The 19,772-nt window shown below is 39.9% G+C and overlaps 1 protein-coding gene across 2 annotated transcripts in view; it reads right to left on the bottom strand.

The window, feature by feature from the left end:
• Nucleotides 1-379: 379 nt before the first annotated feature.
• The window catches only part of LOC107817965 (FHA domain-containing protein PS1), a 45,931-nt gene continuing 26,538 nt past the window's right edge, over nt 380-19,772 (bottom strand). Inside the window, exons 5-11 of one of the 2 annotated variants that reach the window (XM_075243964.1) lie at nt 12,266-12,332; nt 4,296-4,362; nt 3,640-3,712; nt 3,388-3,494; nt 3,188-3,306; nt 712-783; nt 380-611 (exon numbers count right to left, since the gene is read on the bottom strand). The gene's annotated coding sequence lies outside the window, so the exon portion shown is untranslated. The remainder of the gene's footprint in view (nt 612-711; nt 784-3,187; nt 3,307-3,387; nt 3,495-3,639; nt 3,713-4,295; nt 4,363-12,265; nt 12,333-19,772) is intronic. The other variant, XM_075243963.1, reaches the window with a different exon arrangement.

Here is a 19,772-nt window from a genome sequence, read left to right as displayed (position 1 = left end):
CTGCGTACACACTACCCTCCCCAGACCCCACGGTGTGAGATATTACTGGGTATGTTGTTGTTGGTCTTTTTTCAAACAGTTTGTCCTGTTGGATCTTGAACTGGCTTCAGATTCCGACTAATAATGGACATCTAAAAAAGATAATTAAAGTTAGATGCCAGCAATTTTTCATCTACTGTGGTTCAAATGTCACATGGTCTTTTTTCATCTACATTGAGCTACTATCCTCTAGTACTAGACACAAAAAGAAGACAAGCGATAACTACCTTACCTATATCGGTATACATATTTGACTACCAGAGGTATCAACCACCTCATCACATAAGATGATGAGGAAAAGATATAAGAGAAAATAATACAAAGAAAATACATTTTTAACGTGAAAAAGAAGCATATACAATATCCAATGGGTTTGTTGTTGTTACAATATTCCTATACAGCCTCATCATTTCTCCATCATACTCATTTCATGCAGGGTTAGAATGGTATGGAATGTACATTGCATTGACTCATAGAAGCACCAAAACCCAATACTGATGCTATCTATCATTACTGAATAGACTGCCTGCAACTGAAGCTGCCAAAAGCCAAGATTACTCCTCATTTCATATCTGCCAAAAGTGTTGTGTGCGCACAATTTAAAGACAGGATCTTCGATTAACAGACTAGAAATTATCCAAGAGTTATCAAATATCAACTGCATAATCTTACCATAGAGTAGAAAACATGTAGAGTAATGGCCACAAGAGAAAACTCTAGAGCGGCATATGTACTCTCTAATAGCTGCATTTCCAATGAAAAATCTATAACGTAAGTCTTCTAGTATTTGATAAATAAAATTTAGGCGCAAAAATAGATGCCAAAAGACCTAGTGTTAAACGCAAATGGTGCAGTAATCACAAGCGTCTGAGTTTTCACTTTTCATGTTCAAGAGACAGATTTAAAATATGAATTTCACAAATAATAAAAATATTATAAAAATATAGTATAAAAGTTGATGGATGACATGACATTCCACGTAGTTGGCGTCATCAAATTCCACCTTTCTACTTAAGAGTTGGCAAAAGATATAAAAGCTGATGGATGTGCATATATTCTATTCCAAAGCTGACATCAAAATGCAGCTGACACACACACTAATGTTTTTAATTGAGAAAGGAAAGGTAATCAATTCTACAAATTATTGTTTGATAAAACTTTATGACCCTTTTTTTTTGCTTCCTAAGCAAGGTGGATTTTATAGGCAAATAATGAATTTTATTATGTTTATTGTTTAGTAGTTTAAAGTTTAAACTCTAATGAAATGTTACATAAAAGGACCAAGATAATGGTCTAATTTCTGAGGTAATAGGGGCGGATTTACATGTAAAACTTGGGTGCTCGAGCACCCATTAACCTCGACTCGGAGTATGTATAATTACATAGAAAATTTAAGCGAACGGATATAATTAAACAACAAGCACGCAAGTAAGTGCTGGAGGGTTATGAAAGTTGAAGGTTGAGAGACCGAAGCTGAATCCTAGCAAGATTAAGATTGTTTTACTCCCTTTTTCTTTTCTTATATTATCAAGCACTATTTTTCTTTTGCCCCAATTATTAGGTCATCTTTTTTGCTTTTCACCAGCTATTTTTTTTATCCAATACTACTGTTTTATTATTTCTTTTGATTCTGACTTTTTTTCTTTGCTTTTCCTTCTACTTCATCTAATTCACCATAGGAAAGAAAGAAAATGAAAGTTTGCTTCAAAAAATAAAGAGTTCCTCCGGAACGGTAAAATTCACTAATTTTCTTTCTCGTCCATTGCGTTATCCATCACAGTTTTTATGGCATTTGTAATATTAATTCTATGGGTTTCTCATTAATTTTTTATCGTGTTTAAATAGTTGTGCACTTATACGATTTGATTGGTGGTAACTTTACGTCAAATAAAGTTAAACACTCACGAACACAAAATCCTGAATTCGCCTCAGTGAAGCAAGCAAACACGATATGTTGGAGAAAAATTATTGTTTTTGAATGCATCACCAGGGAAGAATAGGCAACACTGATATAGAGGAACTGTTGGAAATTTTAAGCTTTTCCAACATTATGGAACCAAGTTGGGGAAAATGAAAGAAATGCCATATAGTTGCACTTTGCTTTACTCATCTAGAATATATTACTCCATCCGTTTCAATTTAGATGACACACTTTCCTTATTAGTCCGTTCCAAAAAGAATGACACATTTCTATAATTGAAAACAATTCAACTTTAAATTTTTTATTTTACCCTTAATAAGAAGCTTTTATAACAACACAAATGTCATGGCTCCACAAAGCTTTTACCCCTTAAACTTTTAAGACCACAAGTTTCAAAAGTATCCCTCTTTCTCTTAAACCCGTGCCGAGTCAAATTACCTCATCTAAATTAAACTTCGTGCTTTCTATTTGGGATTAGCCATCTATTTTTACACTGCAGGATTACAGATCAACTATGAAAGATATTGATTAATTTCAAAGGTATCTCATGGACAATGCCCTCTAAGATTACTAAAGTGCTTACTAGTTGGGATGAAGCTGAAACTGGAGCTGGAAACAGAGATAGATGGAGGATTGTCCCTACATGTATATGGTGGACAATCTGGAAGGAGAGGAACTCTAATTGTTTTGAAGACAGTAGCAATTCAGTGCATAAGACAAACTGAATAGTGTTCTTCTTTTTTTATTTTTGGTGTAAACAGAAGTGCCCAGAAGATACTGTATCAATCCTAGAAGTTTTAGAATACTGCTCGGATTGTAGATCATTTTATTCTTTCCTTTTGTTCTCTTGTAATTATGGTTTCAGTACAACCTATGTACCGTTATATATTAATACACACAAATGTTACCATCTCAAAAAATTGAAACGGAGGGAGTATGCTGTAATTTTTCATTTTCTAGCTATTCAAAAATCTGAGCTCAATTATTTCTCAGGACAGAGGACCTAGCATCATAGCTCTTAAAGTCGTGACATAATGAGATAGCACAGTGTAATAACAAGATGCAAGCAGAGGTCAGGCCTGCCTTATGTTCTAAAGGGACATCCTTTCCAACCAGGCTCACTGGGTATAATTATATAAAAATGATTATCAAATGGATATTGCTCAAAACCCAATATTCAATCAAAGTAAAAAAATGTCATTTTGTCTAGTGGATAGACGTACTTACAGTGGGGAATTTATAATAGAGATCATGCTATCTGTGTTTCAGAATCCTCTCTCTTTTTTCTTGGATATGGTAAACCTCAATCCAATAGGAACCAAGCAGTGGCTTTACCTACTTTGCTCCTTCGGTACAAAAGTAGATATACCGGGAAATTAAGGGAGTCAATACATAGTATATATATACATATAATTTTTTTTACCTACCTACACAGTGTATTTTTTCCGCGAAGTGGTGTTTCCTGCTTAGTACAATAACACTACCAAAAGACCCTGTTCAATTACTCCTACCCAAGTCTCGGATAAACAAGCAGCTGAACAGGAAATAAGAGCATCCAAGGATCAGGAATTTTACCTTTCTATGTTCCAACAGTTGTGTGTGTGTGTGTGTGTGTGTGTTTTGGGGGGGTCTCAAGCCAAAGTTATTTTTAAAATTCTATTTAAAACTAAAATACTAACCAGTAACTTCTCAAGGAAGAAGAAATAACATATTGTGCTGATCAAAACAAGCACCACAAAGTCCTGCCAAGCACTGAAATGACAGAAATTCAAATTTTGATTAGATTCCAAAAACAGACACAGTAACTCAGAAACTAGTTCAACAACGTTGCACAGAGTGTTGCTCCATCATCCAGTACAAGAGCTTCTTCCCACTATTCACAACTATGGATTCAATTTAATTTTTAATAATAAATGCAGACAGATGTTGAAGAAGCACCAATTGGAAGGATCAAACGGAAACGGGAGATAGAACTTCTTCAAATCTCACAAGGCAAACATGTAACAATCAATGCGAAAACTAAGAAAAATTTAGAATGTGTACTTGACACGACCCGAAATCTCATCCGTCGTGATAGCGCCTATTTCAATACTAGTCAAGCCGACAACATCAACAACCCATAATTTCTTTTAAATACGGAAAATATAATAATTAAGTTTAAGAGAAAATCCCACAAATACTGGATATAAATACACTCCCAAAACCCGGTGTCACTGAGTACATAAGCATCTATATATCACTAGTCTAGAAAACACGGTCTATAATAGTCTGAAACCAAATACAGTAAACAAAAGATAGGGAAGGAGAGACAAGGTCTTTGAAACACGGCAGGTACCTTGGAATTTCCGGAAAATCAACTGTGCGAAGGAATTAATACTCACTGTGTCCGGGAACACCTGGATCTGCACATGAAGTGCAGGGTGTAGTATGAGTACAACCAACTCAGTAAGTAACAATATTAAATAAAGAACTGAAGATAGTGACGAGCTTCACACCTAAGTCCAAATACAGTAATTTTCAACATAAAAGGGTATGCATGCTCTCAAGTTCAACATTTAAAATTTCATAGTAATTTCATATCAACTTCGACTGAAACAGAAGATAATGTCTTTTAGAAAATTTTCAAAACAGTGATATATGACCACTGAAATGCAACAATAATGAAATTAATGCATCCTCTCAGAGTAACAGTCACTCAGTCCTCCCATTCACTCCAACCTCACAGTCACTCTTTCCTCTCAATCACTCAGCACTCAGCACACGGCACTCGCACTCAGTAGGTACATGCACTCACTGGGGGTGTGTACATAATCCGGAGGGGCTCCTTCAGCCCAAGCGCTATAACAAGTCAATCATGGCATAAATCAATAAAACATGCTGCGGCGTGCAACCCGATTCCATAAATATCCTCACAATTAGGCCAACGGCCTCACTCAGTTATCAACCTCTCTAGTCTCTCGGGCTCTCAGAAATCATAATAAGCAGCCCAACAACAATGATATGATGCATCAATAATGAACAAAAGAGACAGAGATGTAATATGCAAGTAAAACCGTGACTGAGTACAAAATAGTAATTTAACAGATAATTCAACATGTACACGACCTCTGTGTGTCCCAACAGTGTCAGTCAACACATGGTTTAAACATGATTTATAGTTCAATTTCCCTAATACGTGGAAAAATGTACGGGTAGCAATAATTTATTCAACAACACAGATCCATGGAATTGACCAAGTCACAATTCCTACGATGCACGCCCACACGTACCTAGCAAGTGCGCCACCTCAAAACCAATCACATAACACGTAATCCGGGGTTTCATACCCTCAAGACCAAATTTAAAATTGTTACTTAACTCAAACCGTGTAATTCTTTATTCTGCGATGCCTTTGCCTCGCGAATCGGCCTCCAAACGCCTCGAATCTAGCCACAAATAATTCGATCCAGTCAATACAAATTATAGGAATTAATTCCATATGAAAATATAATTTTTTCCAACAAAAATCCGAAATTGCACTCAAAAATCGTCCGTAGGGCCCACGTCTCGGATCCCGACAATAGTTATAAAATATGAACGCTCATTCATCCACGAGTCCAACCATACCAAATTTACCAAATTACGACAACAACTCGACCTTCAAATCCTCAAATCTTATTTTCAAATCCCTAGGCCCAAATACTCTAATTTCACCTCAAAACTACGTAATCTAGTCGAAATACTCAATGATAATCCAATAAATGCTTCTTATACGATACCTTATACACTTCCTTCTTCCAACTTCAAGAAGCATATCAATAATAACACAACAACAACCTCAAGAACATGTAGGAGAGATGGAATCTTACCTTAATAAACTAGGACCTGCCAATTATGATCCAAACAGTCATGCCATAAGCAGCTACGACAAGCTAATCTATGAGAGATGGAGGGATAAATTCTCTATTATGATTTTGCTGCACACGTTTTGCCCCATCAAAAGATAGAAATTTTTTGAAAATAAAATCCCAAAGTTGCCTCTCAATCTCTTACGTTTTTGTACTTTTAAGGCTAGGTGATGATGCTTGTTAATAATATACATATTCTGAAAATGAAACTTTGAAGTTTACTAATACTTAGTGGGTTGTGGGGCCCACATGATAATCATTTAATAAGAAAAAGAAGCTTGACCATGGAGCAACCACCAAGATATATCTATCCATGGAACATGAGTCATAAAGTAGAGATTTGAGTAGTCCTACGTGGACTCCATAATTGTCCCCTATTTTGGATACTTGTCTTCCACTAATCCCTAATTACATCCTTGCATTTAACTAATTACCCACATAATTAATTTCTAAATCTCATTTCACTTAAATACTAATATAATTCATATACCTTACTATCAAGGCCATATGGTATAGCACTAGTCCATAAATATGAGGTATTATAGCTTGGACCGTATTTTATCCCAAAATGTAAAACTTCGACCAACCTCATTTTCTTCAACTCGTTTACTCTCTGACCTTCACGACTCTTACTTATCACTTGTTTGAAATAGCATAATACTTATAACCATCAAAATTCAAATCAGGAGTCGTTTACACATAAGTCAACATCCGGTCAACTTTTTCAACTTAAGTTTTCAATTATGAGACTAAGTGTCTCAATTCACTTCAAAATCCTTCCGGACCCGAACCAACTAACATGGTAAGTCATAAAACGAGTGTAAAGTATAAATTGAGCAGTAAATGGGAAAACGGGGCAATACTTAAAACAACCGGTCGGGTCGTTACATTCTCCCCATCTTAAACAAACGTTCGTCCTCGAACGGGTTTAGAATCATACCTGGAGCCTCAAATAGGTGTGGATATTTGCTCTGCATCTATTGCTCAATCTCCCAAGTAGCTTCTCCGACTGGTTGGCCTCTCCACTGCACTTTCACTAAAGTTATGTTTTTTGATCTCAGCTTTCAAACTTGCTGGTCTAAAATGGCCACCGGCTCCACATCATAAGTTAAATTACCATCCAACTACACTGTGCTGAAATCCAATACATGAGACGGATCCCCGACATACTTCCGGATCATAGATACGTGAAACACTGGATGAACACCTGATAGACTAGGTGACAAAGGCAAGTTCATAAGCCACCTCTCCAATCTTCTTAAGCACCTTGAACGACCCAATATACCGAGGGCTCAACTTTACCTTCTTCACGAACCTCAACACAGCCTTCATGGGCGAAATCTTGAGCAGAACCTTCTCCCCAACCATGTAAGTAATATAACGGACCTTCCGGTTAGCATAACTCTTCTGTCTAGACTGCGTCATGCGAAGCCACTCCTGAATCAATTTAACCTTCTCCAAAGCATCCTGAACCAAATCAGTACCCAATAGCTTAGTCTTACCCGGCTCAATCCAACCCACCGGAGACCGACACCATCTCCCATATAAAGCCTCATACGGAGCCATCTGAATGCTCGATTGGTAGTTGTTATTGTAAGCAAACTCTGCTAGTGGCAGAAATTGATCCCAAGAACCCCCAAAATCAATGACACAAGCGCGTAGCATATCTTCCAATATCTGAATAGTGCGCTCGGACTGTCCGTCAGTCTGAGGGTGAAATGTTGTACTCAACTGAACCTGTGTGCCCAATTCTCGCTGCACTGCTCTCCAAAATTGTGATGTAAACTGCGTGCTCCGATCTGAAATGATAGACACTGGCACACCATGTAGGCGAACAATCTTGCGGATATAAATCTCAGCCAACGGCTCTGAAGAATAATTAGTACCAACTGGAATAAAATGCGCAGATTTGGTCAACCAATCTACAATCACCCAAACAACATCAAACTTTCTCAAGGTCCGTGGGAGCCCATCTATGAAATCCATGGTAATACGCTCCCATTTTCACTCCGGAATTTTAAGTCTCTGAAGCAATCTTCCCCGTCTCTCATGCTCGTACTTCACCTGTTGACAATTTAAACACCGAGCTGCAAATCCAACTATATCTTTCTTCATTCGCCTCTACCAATAGTGCTGCGTCAAATCCTGATACATCTTCGTGGCACCTGGATGAATGGAGTACAACGAACTGTGAGCTTCCTGGAGAATCAACTCACGCAAACCATCTACATTAGGCACACATAGCTTGCCCTGCATCCGTAATACACCGCCATCCCCAATATTGACTTCTTTGGCATCACCGTGCTGAACCGTGTCCTTAAGGACAAGCAGATGAGGGTCATCATACTGACGTTCTCTGATACGATCATAAAGAGAAGATTGAGAAACCACACAAGACAAAACTCGGTTCGGCTCGAAAACATCCAATCTAACAAACTGGTTGGCCAAGGCCTGAACATCCAAGGCTAAAGGCCTCTCTGCTACCGGTAAGTATGCTAAGCTGCCCAAACTATCCGCCTTACGACTCAAGGAATCGGCCACCACATTGGCCATTCCGGGATGATAAAGAATGGTGATATCATAATCCTTAAGCAACTCCAACCATCTCCGCTGCCGCAAATTAAGATCCTTATGTTTAAACAGATGTTGTAGACTCCGGTGATCAGTATAAACCTCACAATGGATACCGTACAAATAATGCCGCCAAATCTTCAAGGCATGAACAATAGCTGCTAACTCAAGGTCGTGGACTGTATAATTATTCTCATGTACCTTTAACTGTCTGGACGCATAGGCAATCACCCTACCGTCTTGCATAAGCACTGCGCCGAGACCAATATGCGACGCGTCACAATACACAGTATAAGACACTGAACCTGTAGGCAACACCAATACTGGGGCTGTAGTCAAAGCTGTCTTGAAATCAATACCCTTGTCGGGCGGCATACCCGGCAGGTCTGTAGGAAATACATCCGAAAAGTCTCGCACGACCGATACTGAATCAATAGTAGGAGTATCTACATCAACATCTCTCACAAAAGCCAAATATGACAAGCACCCCTTCCCAACTATATACGTTGGGATTTTAAATAAGAAATTACCCTGCTGGGAACATGATCTAGAGAACCTCTCCATTCGACCTTCGGCAACCCCAGCATCGCTAATGTCACGGTTTTTTCATGACAGTCCAGAATAGCATGACATGGAGACAACCAATCCATACCAAGGATTACATCGAAGTCAACCATACTGAGCAGTAAGAGATCAACTCTAGTCTCCCAATAGTTACCAAACAAGACCGATATACACGGTTCACAATAATAGTATCGCCCGCCGGCGTAGATACACGAACAAGTAAAACTAAGGACTCATGGGGCATATCCAGATAATGAGTACAGTACAATGATACATACGAATAAGTAGAAGTAGGGTCAAATAATATTGAAGCTTCCTTGTGGCACACTGAGACAATACTTGTGATCACTGCATTTGAAGCAACGACATCTGGCATGGCAGGAAAAGCATAGAATCAGGCCTGACCGCCACCTGATCGGCCTCCCCCTCTTGGGCGACCCCTAGCTGACTGAGCCCCACCCCGAGCTGGCTTGGTGGGTGGCGAAGTAACTGGTGCTGAAGTTGTAGTCTGACTCCTCTGCTGCACTGGACCTCCCGGACGACGAGGACACTGCCTCCACATATGCCCAAACTCCCCACACTCAAAGCAACTCCCCGGTACTGGTGGTGGTGAGGATTGAATCGGGCCCCGAGAACCAGAATAACCGCTAGAAGCACCCGGTGCAAATGAACCCTGAACTGAAGGAGCACGGGACGAACTCTGGGCTGGAAGGGCACTGAGAGATTACTGACCCTGATGAGAACTATATGAACCATGACCGGATGATGCACCACAGTGAGCTGGACGACCCCTCTGAGCGTGTCTGTAAGGACGACCCCTGCCGCGGTAAAACTGACCCCCTGAAGGAATACCGCTGAAACCACCCGGTCCACGAGGCCTCTTGGCCTCCCTCTCTCCACGCTCATGGCTACGGACCATCTCTATCTGCCGAGCAATGTCAACTACCTCATCAAAAGTAGCACCAGATACCCTCTCCCTAGTCATAAGCAACCACAGCTGATACGTGAGGCCATCAATGAATCTCCTAATCCTTTCTCTATCAGTGGGAACCAGCCAATCTGCGTGACGAGCCAACTCAGAAAATCTCATCTCGTACTGTGTCATATACATGCCATCCTGATGTAACTGTTCAAACTGTCTGCGCAGCTTCTCTCTGCGAGACTGCGGCACGAACTTCTCCAAAAAGAGAATAGAGAACTCCTGCTATGTAAGTGGTACTGCACCAACCGGCCTGCGCCGCTCATAAGCCTCCCACCATCTGAAGGCAGCCCCAGAAAACTTAAAAGTAGTGAACGAGACCCCACTGGTCTCCAGACTACCTGCTGTCCGAAGCATCCACTGGAACTTATCCAGAAAATCCTGAGCATCTTCTGACTCAACACCGCTAAATGATGGAGGTCGAAGCCTCCCAAATCTCTCAAGTCTCCTCTACTTATCATCTGCCATAACAGGGACTACCGGGGCCTGAACAGCTAAAGCCGGCTGGGCTGGTAGTGCCCCCGGTATCTGAACTCCTTGCACTACCTGCTTTGGAGTACGGGCAACACGGGTATGAGTACCTCCCCCGACCTGAGAAGTGGTTGGTGCGGCCTGAGCCGAAACCACCTGAGCAAGGCCAGTGCAAACTGTTAATATCTGGGCCAAAGCCGCCTGAAGGCCTGGAATTACAATGGGCACAGCTGGTGGAGCAACTATATCTGGAATCTGCTCCTGAGTTGGAGCAACTAGTGGTACTAACAGAAATTTAGTCTCCGGAATCAACAAATTCGCACGACAGAATACAAGAAAATGAATTTTTTTTAAGGGTTCGGTAGCCTCTCGAAGATAAGTACAAATGTCTCTGTACCGATCCGCAAGACTCTACTAAACCTCCTCATGACTTGTGACACCTATGTAACCTAGACTCTGATATCAACTTGACACGACCCGAAATCTCACCCGTCGTTATGGCGCCTATCTCAATACTAGGCAAGCCGACAACATCAATAACCCACAATTTCTTTTAAATACGAAAAACATAATAATTAAGTTTAAGAGAAAATCCCACAAATACTGGATATAAATATACTCCCAAAACCCGGTGTCACTGAGTACATGAGCAGAAAATCCCACAAATACTGGATATAAATATACTCCCAAAACCCGGTGTCACTGAGTACATGAGCATCTATATAGCACTAGTCTCGAAAACACGGTCTATAATAGTCTGAGACCAAATACAGTAAACAAAAGACAGGGAAGGAGAGACAAGGTCTGCGAAACACGGCAGCTACCTTGGAATCTCCGAAAAATCAATTGTGCGAAGGAATCAACACCCACTATATCCGGGAACACCTGGATCTACACACGAAGTGCAGGGTGTAGTATGAGTACAACCAACTCAGTAAGTAACAATACTAAATAAAAAACTGAAGATAGTGACGAGCTTCACAGCTAAGTCCAAATACAGTAATTTTCAACATAAAAGGGTAGGCATGCTCTCAAGTTCAACATTTAAAATTTCACAGTAATTTCATATCAACTTCGACTGAAACAGAATATAATGTCTTTCAGAAAATTTTCAAAACAGTGTTATACGACCGCTGAAATGCACCAATAATGAAATCAACGCATCCTCTCAGAGTAACAGTCACTCAGTCCTCCCATTCACTCCAACCTCACAATCACTCTTTCCTCTCAATCACTCAGCTCTCGCACTCAGTAGGTACATGCACTCACTGAGGGTGTGTACAGACTCCGGAGGGGCTCCTTCAGCCCAAGCGCTATCACAAGCCAATCATGGCATAAATCAATAAAACATGCTGCGGCGTGCAGCCCGATCCCATAAATATTCTCACAATTAGGCCCTCGGCCTCACTTAGTCATCAACCTCTCTAGTCTCTCATGCTCTCAAAAATCATGATAAGCAGCCCAACAACAATTATATGATGCATCAATAATGAACAAGAGAGACTAAGATGTAATATGCAAGTAGAACCGTGACTGAGTACTAAATAGTAATTTAACAGATAATTCAACATGTACACGACCTCTATGAGTTCCAATAGTGTCAACACATGGTTTAAACATGATTTACAGTTCAATTTCCCTAATACGTGGAAAAATGTACGGGTAGCAATAATTTATTCAACAACACATATCCATGGAATTGACCAAGTCACAATTCCTACGGTGCACACCCACACGCCCGTCACCTAGCAAGTGCGTCATCTCAAAACTAGTTACATAACACGTAATCTGGGGTTTCATACCCTCATAACCAAATTTAGAACTGTTACTTACCTCAAACCGTGTATTCTTTATTCTGCGATGCCATTGCCTCACGAATCGGCCTCTAAACGCCTTGAATCTAGCCACAAATAATTCGATTTAGACAATACAAATTATAGGAATTAATTCCATATGAAAATACAAATTTTCCAACAAAAATCCGAAATTGCACTAAAAAAATCGTCCGTAGGGCCCACGTCTCGGAACCCGACAAAAGTTACAAAATATGAACGCCCATTCATCCACGAGTCCAACCATACCAAATTTACCAAATTTGGACAACAACTCTGTAACACTGTTCAAATTTATAAAAGTTTCAAGACGCGCTAAATATAGAATTTAATTCTTTTTATCTTAAATTATACTTCTATTATAGATTTAAACTCTTGTGATTGATTTTCGAGTTAATTTTCTATTTATAAATAATTGGATATACAATTAGGGGAATATTAATAATTTTAATATTATAAATTATTAAAAATGGGTATCACTAATTATTAGGTAAGTTAAAAAAAAAGAAAAAAAAGGAAAAAGGGCCTAAAGCCCATAAAATGGGCTGTTGGAAAACAAAAGCTTCAAGCCTTAAGAAAAACAGAACCTTGGTTCTGCCATTCACGCAAAAGGGCAGAAGGCAAAATCCTTAAACGAAAAACAGAACCAGTGTTCTGTTCACTCACGAAACAGAGAGCCACGAAACAGAGGCTGCTTACTCACGCAGGCAATAGAAACTCTAGGGTTCTTTACAAATCACTAATTCTTGAACTCAGGTATATAAAATTTCCTATTGTCAATTACCCTACAGTAGTATAATAGGTAAGAATTGAATAGTTAATTCCCTTCTTTCTATATATCAACAATAAATTTCATGTTTAAGTGAGAGACTTTAAAATTGATTAAAATGCACTGGTTGTTGTAGAATCGATTGTTTGACGGGTATAAATTGGACTGGGGCCTACGTATTGGCTCAAGGAGTTTTGAGGTGAATTGATATAACCCTTTACTAAAGTGGTTTAACTCATAAAAGCACGCATACAAGGTGTTTGATGAATTGCTTAAAAAGGTTTATATGTACTTAATTGGAGCGAGTGAGTACCTATTAACTTAGAATTGTTCTAGCTAAAGTTTAGATGATTTATTATGATATATGTGCATAAATTTTCAGAATTTTGTGTTATTCTTATATGCCATTTTCATGTTGAAAATTCATGAAGGAGCAAGAATCTTTAGATATACTTTTGAATATTTATTTCATTCTTATGCCATGCTTTACAATTAAGGATACCGGTATGAGTATGTATAGGATGTTTCAGAAAAGATTTAGACGTGAAAAGTCACAAGAAGAAGTTTTAGAAAGAAAAGATTTTTGGGAGTATCTGAGCAGGGGTTATTGTCCAGGCCGAGGGTCCTGACCAAGGCGTTGACTTCCTGAAACTACTTGTGACAAAGTAGGGAGCACACGAGCCGAGGGTCTTGTTGCTAAGAATTTGCCTAGCCAAGCTAAGGTATGGCACATGGGCGCTGAGAACCATGAAGTGAGTGGCACCTCGTGGATTGGGCCTATTCGATCAGGTTGGGATCGAACCCGTGCCGATCACACGGTGACTGAGACAGAATTAAGTCAGGATAGTTGGAACTCCCGAAGTATAAATTGAAGTATTTTTTTATAAGAAAGAAAAAAAGAATTTCTTTTAGAATATTCATAAACTACTATTATGCAATTATTTTAGAAATCTTCTTAGAAGCTTTATGTCTTCTATGCATTTAGAATCTTTGCTCGTAATGTATATTTTATTAAAGTTTAGTCCCCTGTCGTTGAGACTCACTGAGTACAATGGGTGGTACTGACGTTCTTTTTTGGGAACCTACGTTGGTCTGCGGTACAACGTATGAACCGGTTTTGCAGGCGAGCAGACTACGGGTTAGGACTTCCCTCACTTCCAGTGCTATTGGTGAGCTCCGCTTTTGTTCGTGGAGTACTCCTTTGAGTCGTAATTATTTAGCTATTTCTTTGCTTACTTAGAGAACTGGCTAGGAAATCTCATGTCCTCAGCAGTGCGTCAGTTTATCAGTAGAGGCTTCATAGACACAGTCGGTGTGTTAAGATTCAAATGTTTTTGACAATAACTTAGTATTTCATTGGTTACTACGAATAGAGTTTTGGAGTTGATCTATTTTAGATATTTAAATTAATTAAAAGTATTTGGTTAAAGTATTGCCTGGTTGAATATAAAGTTTGAAGTTATAATAGATTTGATAGGCGCAGATGGTTCGCTCGGTCACGTTTAGTGATCGGGTGCCGATCTCGGCTTGTTCAGAAAATGGGTCGTGACAAACTCGACCTTCAAATCCCTAGGCCCAAATCCTCTAATTTCACCTCAAAACTACGTAATCTAGTCGAAATACTCAATGATAATTCAATAAATGCTTCTTATACGGTACCTTATACACTTCCTTCTTCCAACTTCAAGAAGCATATCAATAATAACACAACAACAACCTCAAGAACATGTAGGAGAGATAAACTAGGACCTGCCAATTATGCTCCAAACAGTCATGCCATAAGCAGCTACGACAACCTAATCTATGAGAGATGGAAGGATAAATTCTCTATTATGATTTTGATGCCCACGTTTTGCCCCATTAAAAGATAGAAATTTTTTGAAAATAAAATCCCAAAGTTGCCTCTCAATCTCTCACGTTTTTGTGCTTTTAAGGCTAGGTGGTGATGCTTGTTAATAATATACATATTCTGAAAATGAAACTTTGAAGTTTACTAATACTTAGTGGGTTGTGGGGCCCACATGATAATCATTTAATAAGAAAACGAAGCTTGGCCATGGAGCAGCCACCGAGATATACCTATCCTCCATGGAACATGAGTCATAAAGTGGAGATTTGAGTAGTCCTACGTGGACTCCATAATTGTCCCCTATTTTGGACACTTGTCTTCCACTAATCTCTAATTACATAAGTGCATTTAACTAATTACCCATATAATTAATTTCTAAATCTCATTTCACTTAAATACTAATATAATTCATATATCTTACTATCAAGGCCATATGGTATAGCACTAGTCCATAAATATGGGGTATTATAGCTTGGACCGTATTTTATCCCAAAATGTGAAACTTCGACCAACCTCATTTTCTTCAACTCGTTTACCCTCTGACCTTCACGACTCTTACTTATCACTTGTTTGAAATATCATAATACTTATAACCATCAAAATTCAAATTCGGGGTCGTTTACACATAAGTCAACATCCTGTCAACTTTTCCAACTTAAATTTTCAATTATGAGACTAAGTGTCTCAATTCACTCCGAAATCCTTTCGGACCCGAACCAACTAACCCGGTAAGTCATAAAACGACCGTAAAGTATAAATTGAGCAGTAAATGGAGAAACGGGGTTATAATACTCAAAACGACCGGCCGGATCATTACAGTAACACAACTGTGTGAAAGAAATCATAATTTCCACGTGATGTTCACCTTATTCTTCTAGAGTTGTTGTGCTCCTGTCTGTTATCTCGTTGACTAGTACTTGGGACCCAAAGCAAAGTCACTGGTAAATTAGAAACTGTTTGTCGACAAACATCACAAGTTTTGTGTAATGATCCAATAATCATCACAAGATCAGTGTTGCCAGCGAGGTTCGATGAGAAGAAGCTGAAGATAAGCAGTAACAGAATCTGTGAAAGAGAATAACAGAAATTCAAATTAACGGCTAGGATTAATTTCGAGTTAATGAGCTACAAGGGCTAGGATCGAGCCACGTCAGCTGAAGTTGTTATAACAACTTTCAACTGAAAGAGGAAGCCAACGATTCCCAGGTCATTTTCTCTCGTTCTCTCTTTCCTCACTCGATCTCTGCCTCTACTCTTCTCTTCTCTTCTCTTCTGACTTCTTCTTCTTCTTCCTTCTTCATTCTGCAGATCTTATCCAGCTATGGAGTTCAACTTTAGGAGATAGTTATTTTCAGTTTGGTTATTGTAGTTCAACTTCTTCCTTTCATTTAATATAAACAGAAAATTGTCCCAAAATTCTCTTAATTTCGCAATTTAGTTGTTTAATTTCTTTGGCTCTTATTGAGATCATTACATTTGGTATCAAAGCCTCAATCCTGCGACTGTGAAGGTGGTGATGGTTGAAGGAACTAGGCTGAAAGTTATGGATGATAAGCGAGTAAGACACGATGAGGTTTTGAATGAAGTTCTGACCACTCAAGAGGAACTACGCAACACTCAGACTAGAATACAAGGGTACCCTCGAGCTGATCTTAGAGAGGTTGACAAATTTGGAGAGAGTTCCCCAACGAGCTCAAGGTGACAGACCTCAAGGAGATGAGCTCTTACCCATACCAGGTCAGGAAATGAGGCAGAACAGACCTCAAGCTGTGCAGGCTCCTTCCCCTAAATGGGAGCTGCCTTATTTTGAAGGCCATGAACCTAAGGCATGGATTCGAAAGTGTGAAAGATATTTCAATTTGTATAGAGCCCCAGACAATCTGAAGGCCGAAGCTGCTGCACTTTATCTAAATGGATTAGCTGACACTTGGTACGACTCATTAGTACTAAGCAGGGGTGAAGTGAGCTGGGCTGAATTCAAAGAGGAGTTGCTTATTCGATTTGGGGAGGAACTAATGGGGGATATAGTGGATGAATTTAACAAGCTGAGCCAAGTAGGATCTGTTGATGAATTCCTAGGCAAGTTTGAAGACTTGAAGGCTCAAATGTTGATAAGGAATCCTCACTTGGATGAGTCACACTTTATATCCAGTTTCATTGGCGCTTTAAAGGAAGAGATTAGGTTTGGGGTGAAGCTGTTCAAACCTACAACTCTAAGGTTTGCTGTAGAACAAGCTAGACTACAGGAGAAGGCAATAGAAGCTGCTCACAGGAAGACCAAGGGCATTCCAAAGCCCTCCTTTATGGCTGGCAGTTCTGCTAATACAAGAGCACCTGTTGCAACTGCAGTTAAACCAAACTCCTTCAGGCTTAGTCCTGAAGTTTATGAATACAGGAAGAGCAACCATTTGTGTTATAGGTGTGGTGAGAAGTATGCTCCAGGCCATCAATGTAAGAAGAAGCAGTTGAACTGCATGATAGGGGCAGCAGAACCACTTCCTGAGGGTACTGAGATAGAAGAAGAACAACCATGTACAAACTTGATTATTGAAGGAGAGCTGGAGCAAGAAGTCATGGAAGCTGTGTGCATGAATGCTCTATCAGGTGACAACAGAGGAGTCAATGCCATATTGGTTAGAGGTACCATAGGGAACAGGAAACTGACAGTGCTAATTGATTCTGGCAACACTCATAGTTTCATTGATGTTATCACAGTCAGAGACAGGCTACCAAGCTAGGCATTGCCCACCAGTGAGAGTGACGGTGGCTGATGGAAATTATGTCATGTGCACTTCCATTTGCACAGGATATCAGTGGAAAATGCAAGGTAGACCCTTTTAGGAAGACTTACTTATCATTCCACTTGGAGGCTGTGACATGGTGATGGGTAATGATTGGATGAAGAAGCATAATCCCAATAAATTTGACCATGAAAAGATGTGTGTTACCATTGGCAAGAAGGGCAACAAACTAATATTGCAGGGTATCTCTGAGGAAGGTAAGCTGAATATGATTTCAAGTGGAACACTGGGGAAGATGCTGAAGAAAGGCCAAGCTCTGATAGCTCATCTGTTCATGATGAATTCCTTGGTGACAGAAGGTCAGGAACCAGTAGGAGAAGCCATTCAGGAGGCGTTACATCTATATCCTGATGTGTTTGCAGAACCTAAATCTCTGACTCCTGTCAGGGCCTTAGATCACACCATTCCTTTGAAACCTAGAGCCAGACCAGTCAGTTTGAGGCCTTACAGGTACAACTACTACCAGAAGGATGAGCTGGAGAGGCAGGTTAAGGAGATGCTCACCAATGGCACCATCCAGCATAGTCAATCACCCTTTTCATCACCAGCATTGCTTGTCAAAAAGAAGGATGGAACCTGGAGGTTTTGTGTAGATTATAGGGGAATGAATGACATCACAGTAAGGGATAAGTATCCTATACCTATTGTGGATGACCTCCTAGATGAACTGAGTGGATCTGTGATCTTTTCCTAGGTGGATTTAAGAGCTGGTTATCACCAGATCAGAATGAAGTTAGAAGATGTATGCAAGACAGCTTTCAGAACTCATTTAGGCCATTATGAATTCAATGTGATTCCATTTGGATTAACAAATGCACCAGCTACCTTTCAAGCTCTGATGAACCAGGTTTTACAACCTTTCCTTACAAAGTTTGTTTTGGTCTTCTTTGTTGATATCCTTATCTACAGTTTGTCTGAGAAGGATCATGTGACTCATCTAATTGCTGTATTTGATACCCTAAGGAAACACTCCTTATTTGCTAAAAGGTCTAAATGCTCATTTAGTCAATCTAAGGTTGAGTATTTAGGACATATCATAACTTCAGAGGGAGTATCAACTGATCCTTCTAAAATACAAGCTATGGTTGATTGGCCTAGACCAAAATAATTGAGAGCACTGAGGGGATTCTTGGGGTTGACTGGGTACTATAGAAAAGTATGTTGCTAACTATGGAGCTATTTGTAGACCCTTGACTGACTTACTCAAGAAGGATGCTTTTAAATGGAATGATGAAGCTGACCTAGCCTTTACAGCCCTCAAGAGAGCTATGTCTTCTACACCAGTGTTGGCCTTACCTGACTACACTAAGCAGTTCATAGTTGAGACAGATGCTAGTCAAAGTGGCATTGGGGCTGTGCTAATGCAAGAAGGTAGACCAGTAGTCTATTTTAGCAAGGTTTTGGCTCAAAAGCACATGGGTAAGTCAATCTATGAGAAGGAGTATATGGCCTTGTTGAATGCAGTGGACAAGTGGAGGCACTATTTACAGTACAGACATTTTGTGGTCAGAACTGACCACCACAGCTTAAAATACCTTCTTGAACAAAGAGTTACTTCTGCTATACAACAGAAAGGACTGACCAAATTACTTGGGTTGGATTATGAAGTACAGTACAAGAAGGGGGCTGAAAATAGGGTAGCTGATGCCCTTTCTAGGCAACAGGAAGGATCAGAATGCAACACAAGCCCATTCCAAGGAACACTGCAGGAAATCAGTGTCTCAGTTCCTTCTTGGATGCAGGAGATAGCACACAGTTATGAAGGAGACACTAAAGCTACAGAATTGATCAGTCAGGCAGCAGTGACTCTACAAGGGCCTAGCATCTGGCATTACACTTCCAGCATACTCAGGAGAAAGGGAAAGATCTATATTGGTACTAGTGGTAGTCTCAGAACTCAGCTGATCTCCACATTCCAGGACTCTCCTGTAGGTGGACATTCAAGACAGCTTGGGACTCTTAAAAGGTTGTCACAGGTGTTCTATTGGCCTAGGATGAAACAGATGATCATTGACTTTGTGGCTAGCTCTGATATTTGCCTCAAGAGTAAGGATGACAACATGGACTATCCTGGACTATTGCAGCCTCT

Source organism: Nicotiana tabacum, chromosome 22 (assembly GCF_000715075.1).
Source record: "Nicotiana tabacum cultivar K326 chromosome 22, ASM71507v2, whole genome shotgun sequence".
NCBI lineage: Eukaryota > Viridiplantae > Streptophyta > Magnoliopsida > Solanales > Solanaceae > Nicotiana > Nicotiana tabacum.
The sequence above is the reverse complement of the archived record's forward strand: the minus strand, read 5'-3'. Positions and strand labels throughout refer to the sequence as shown.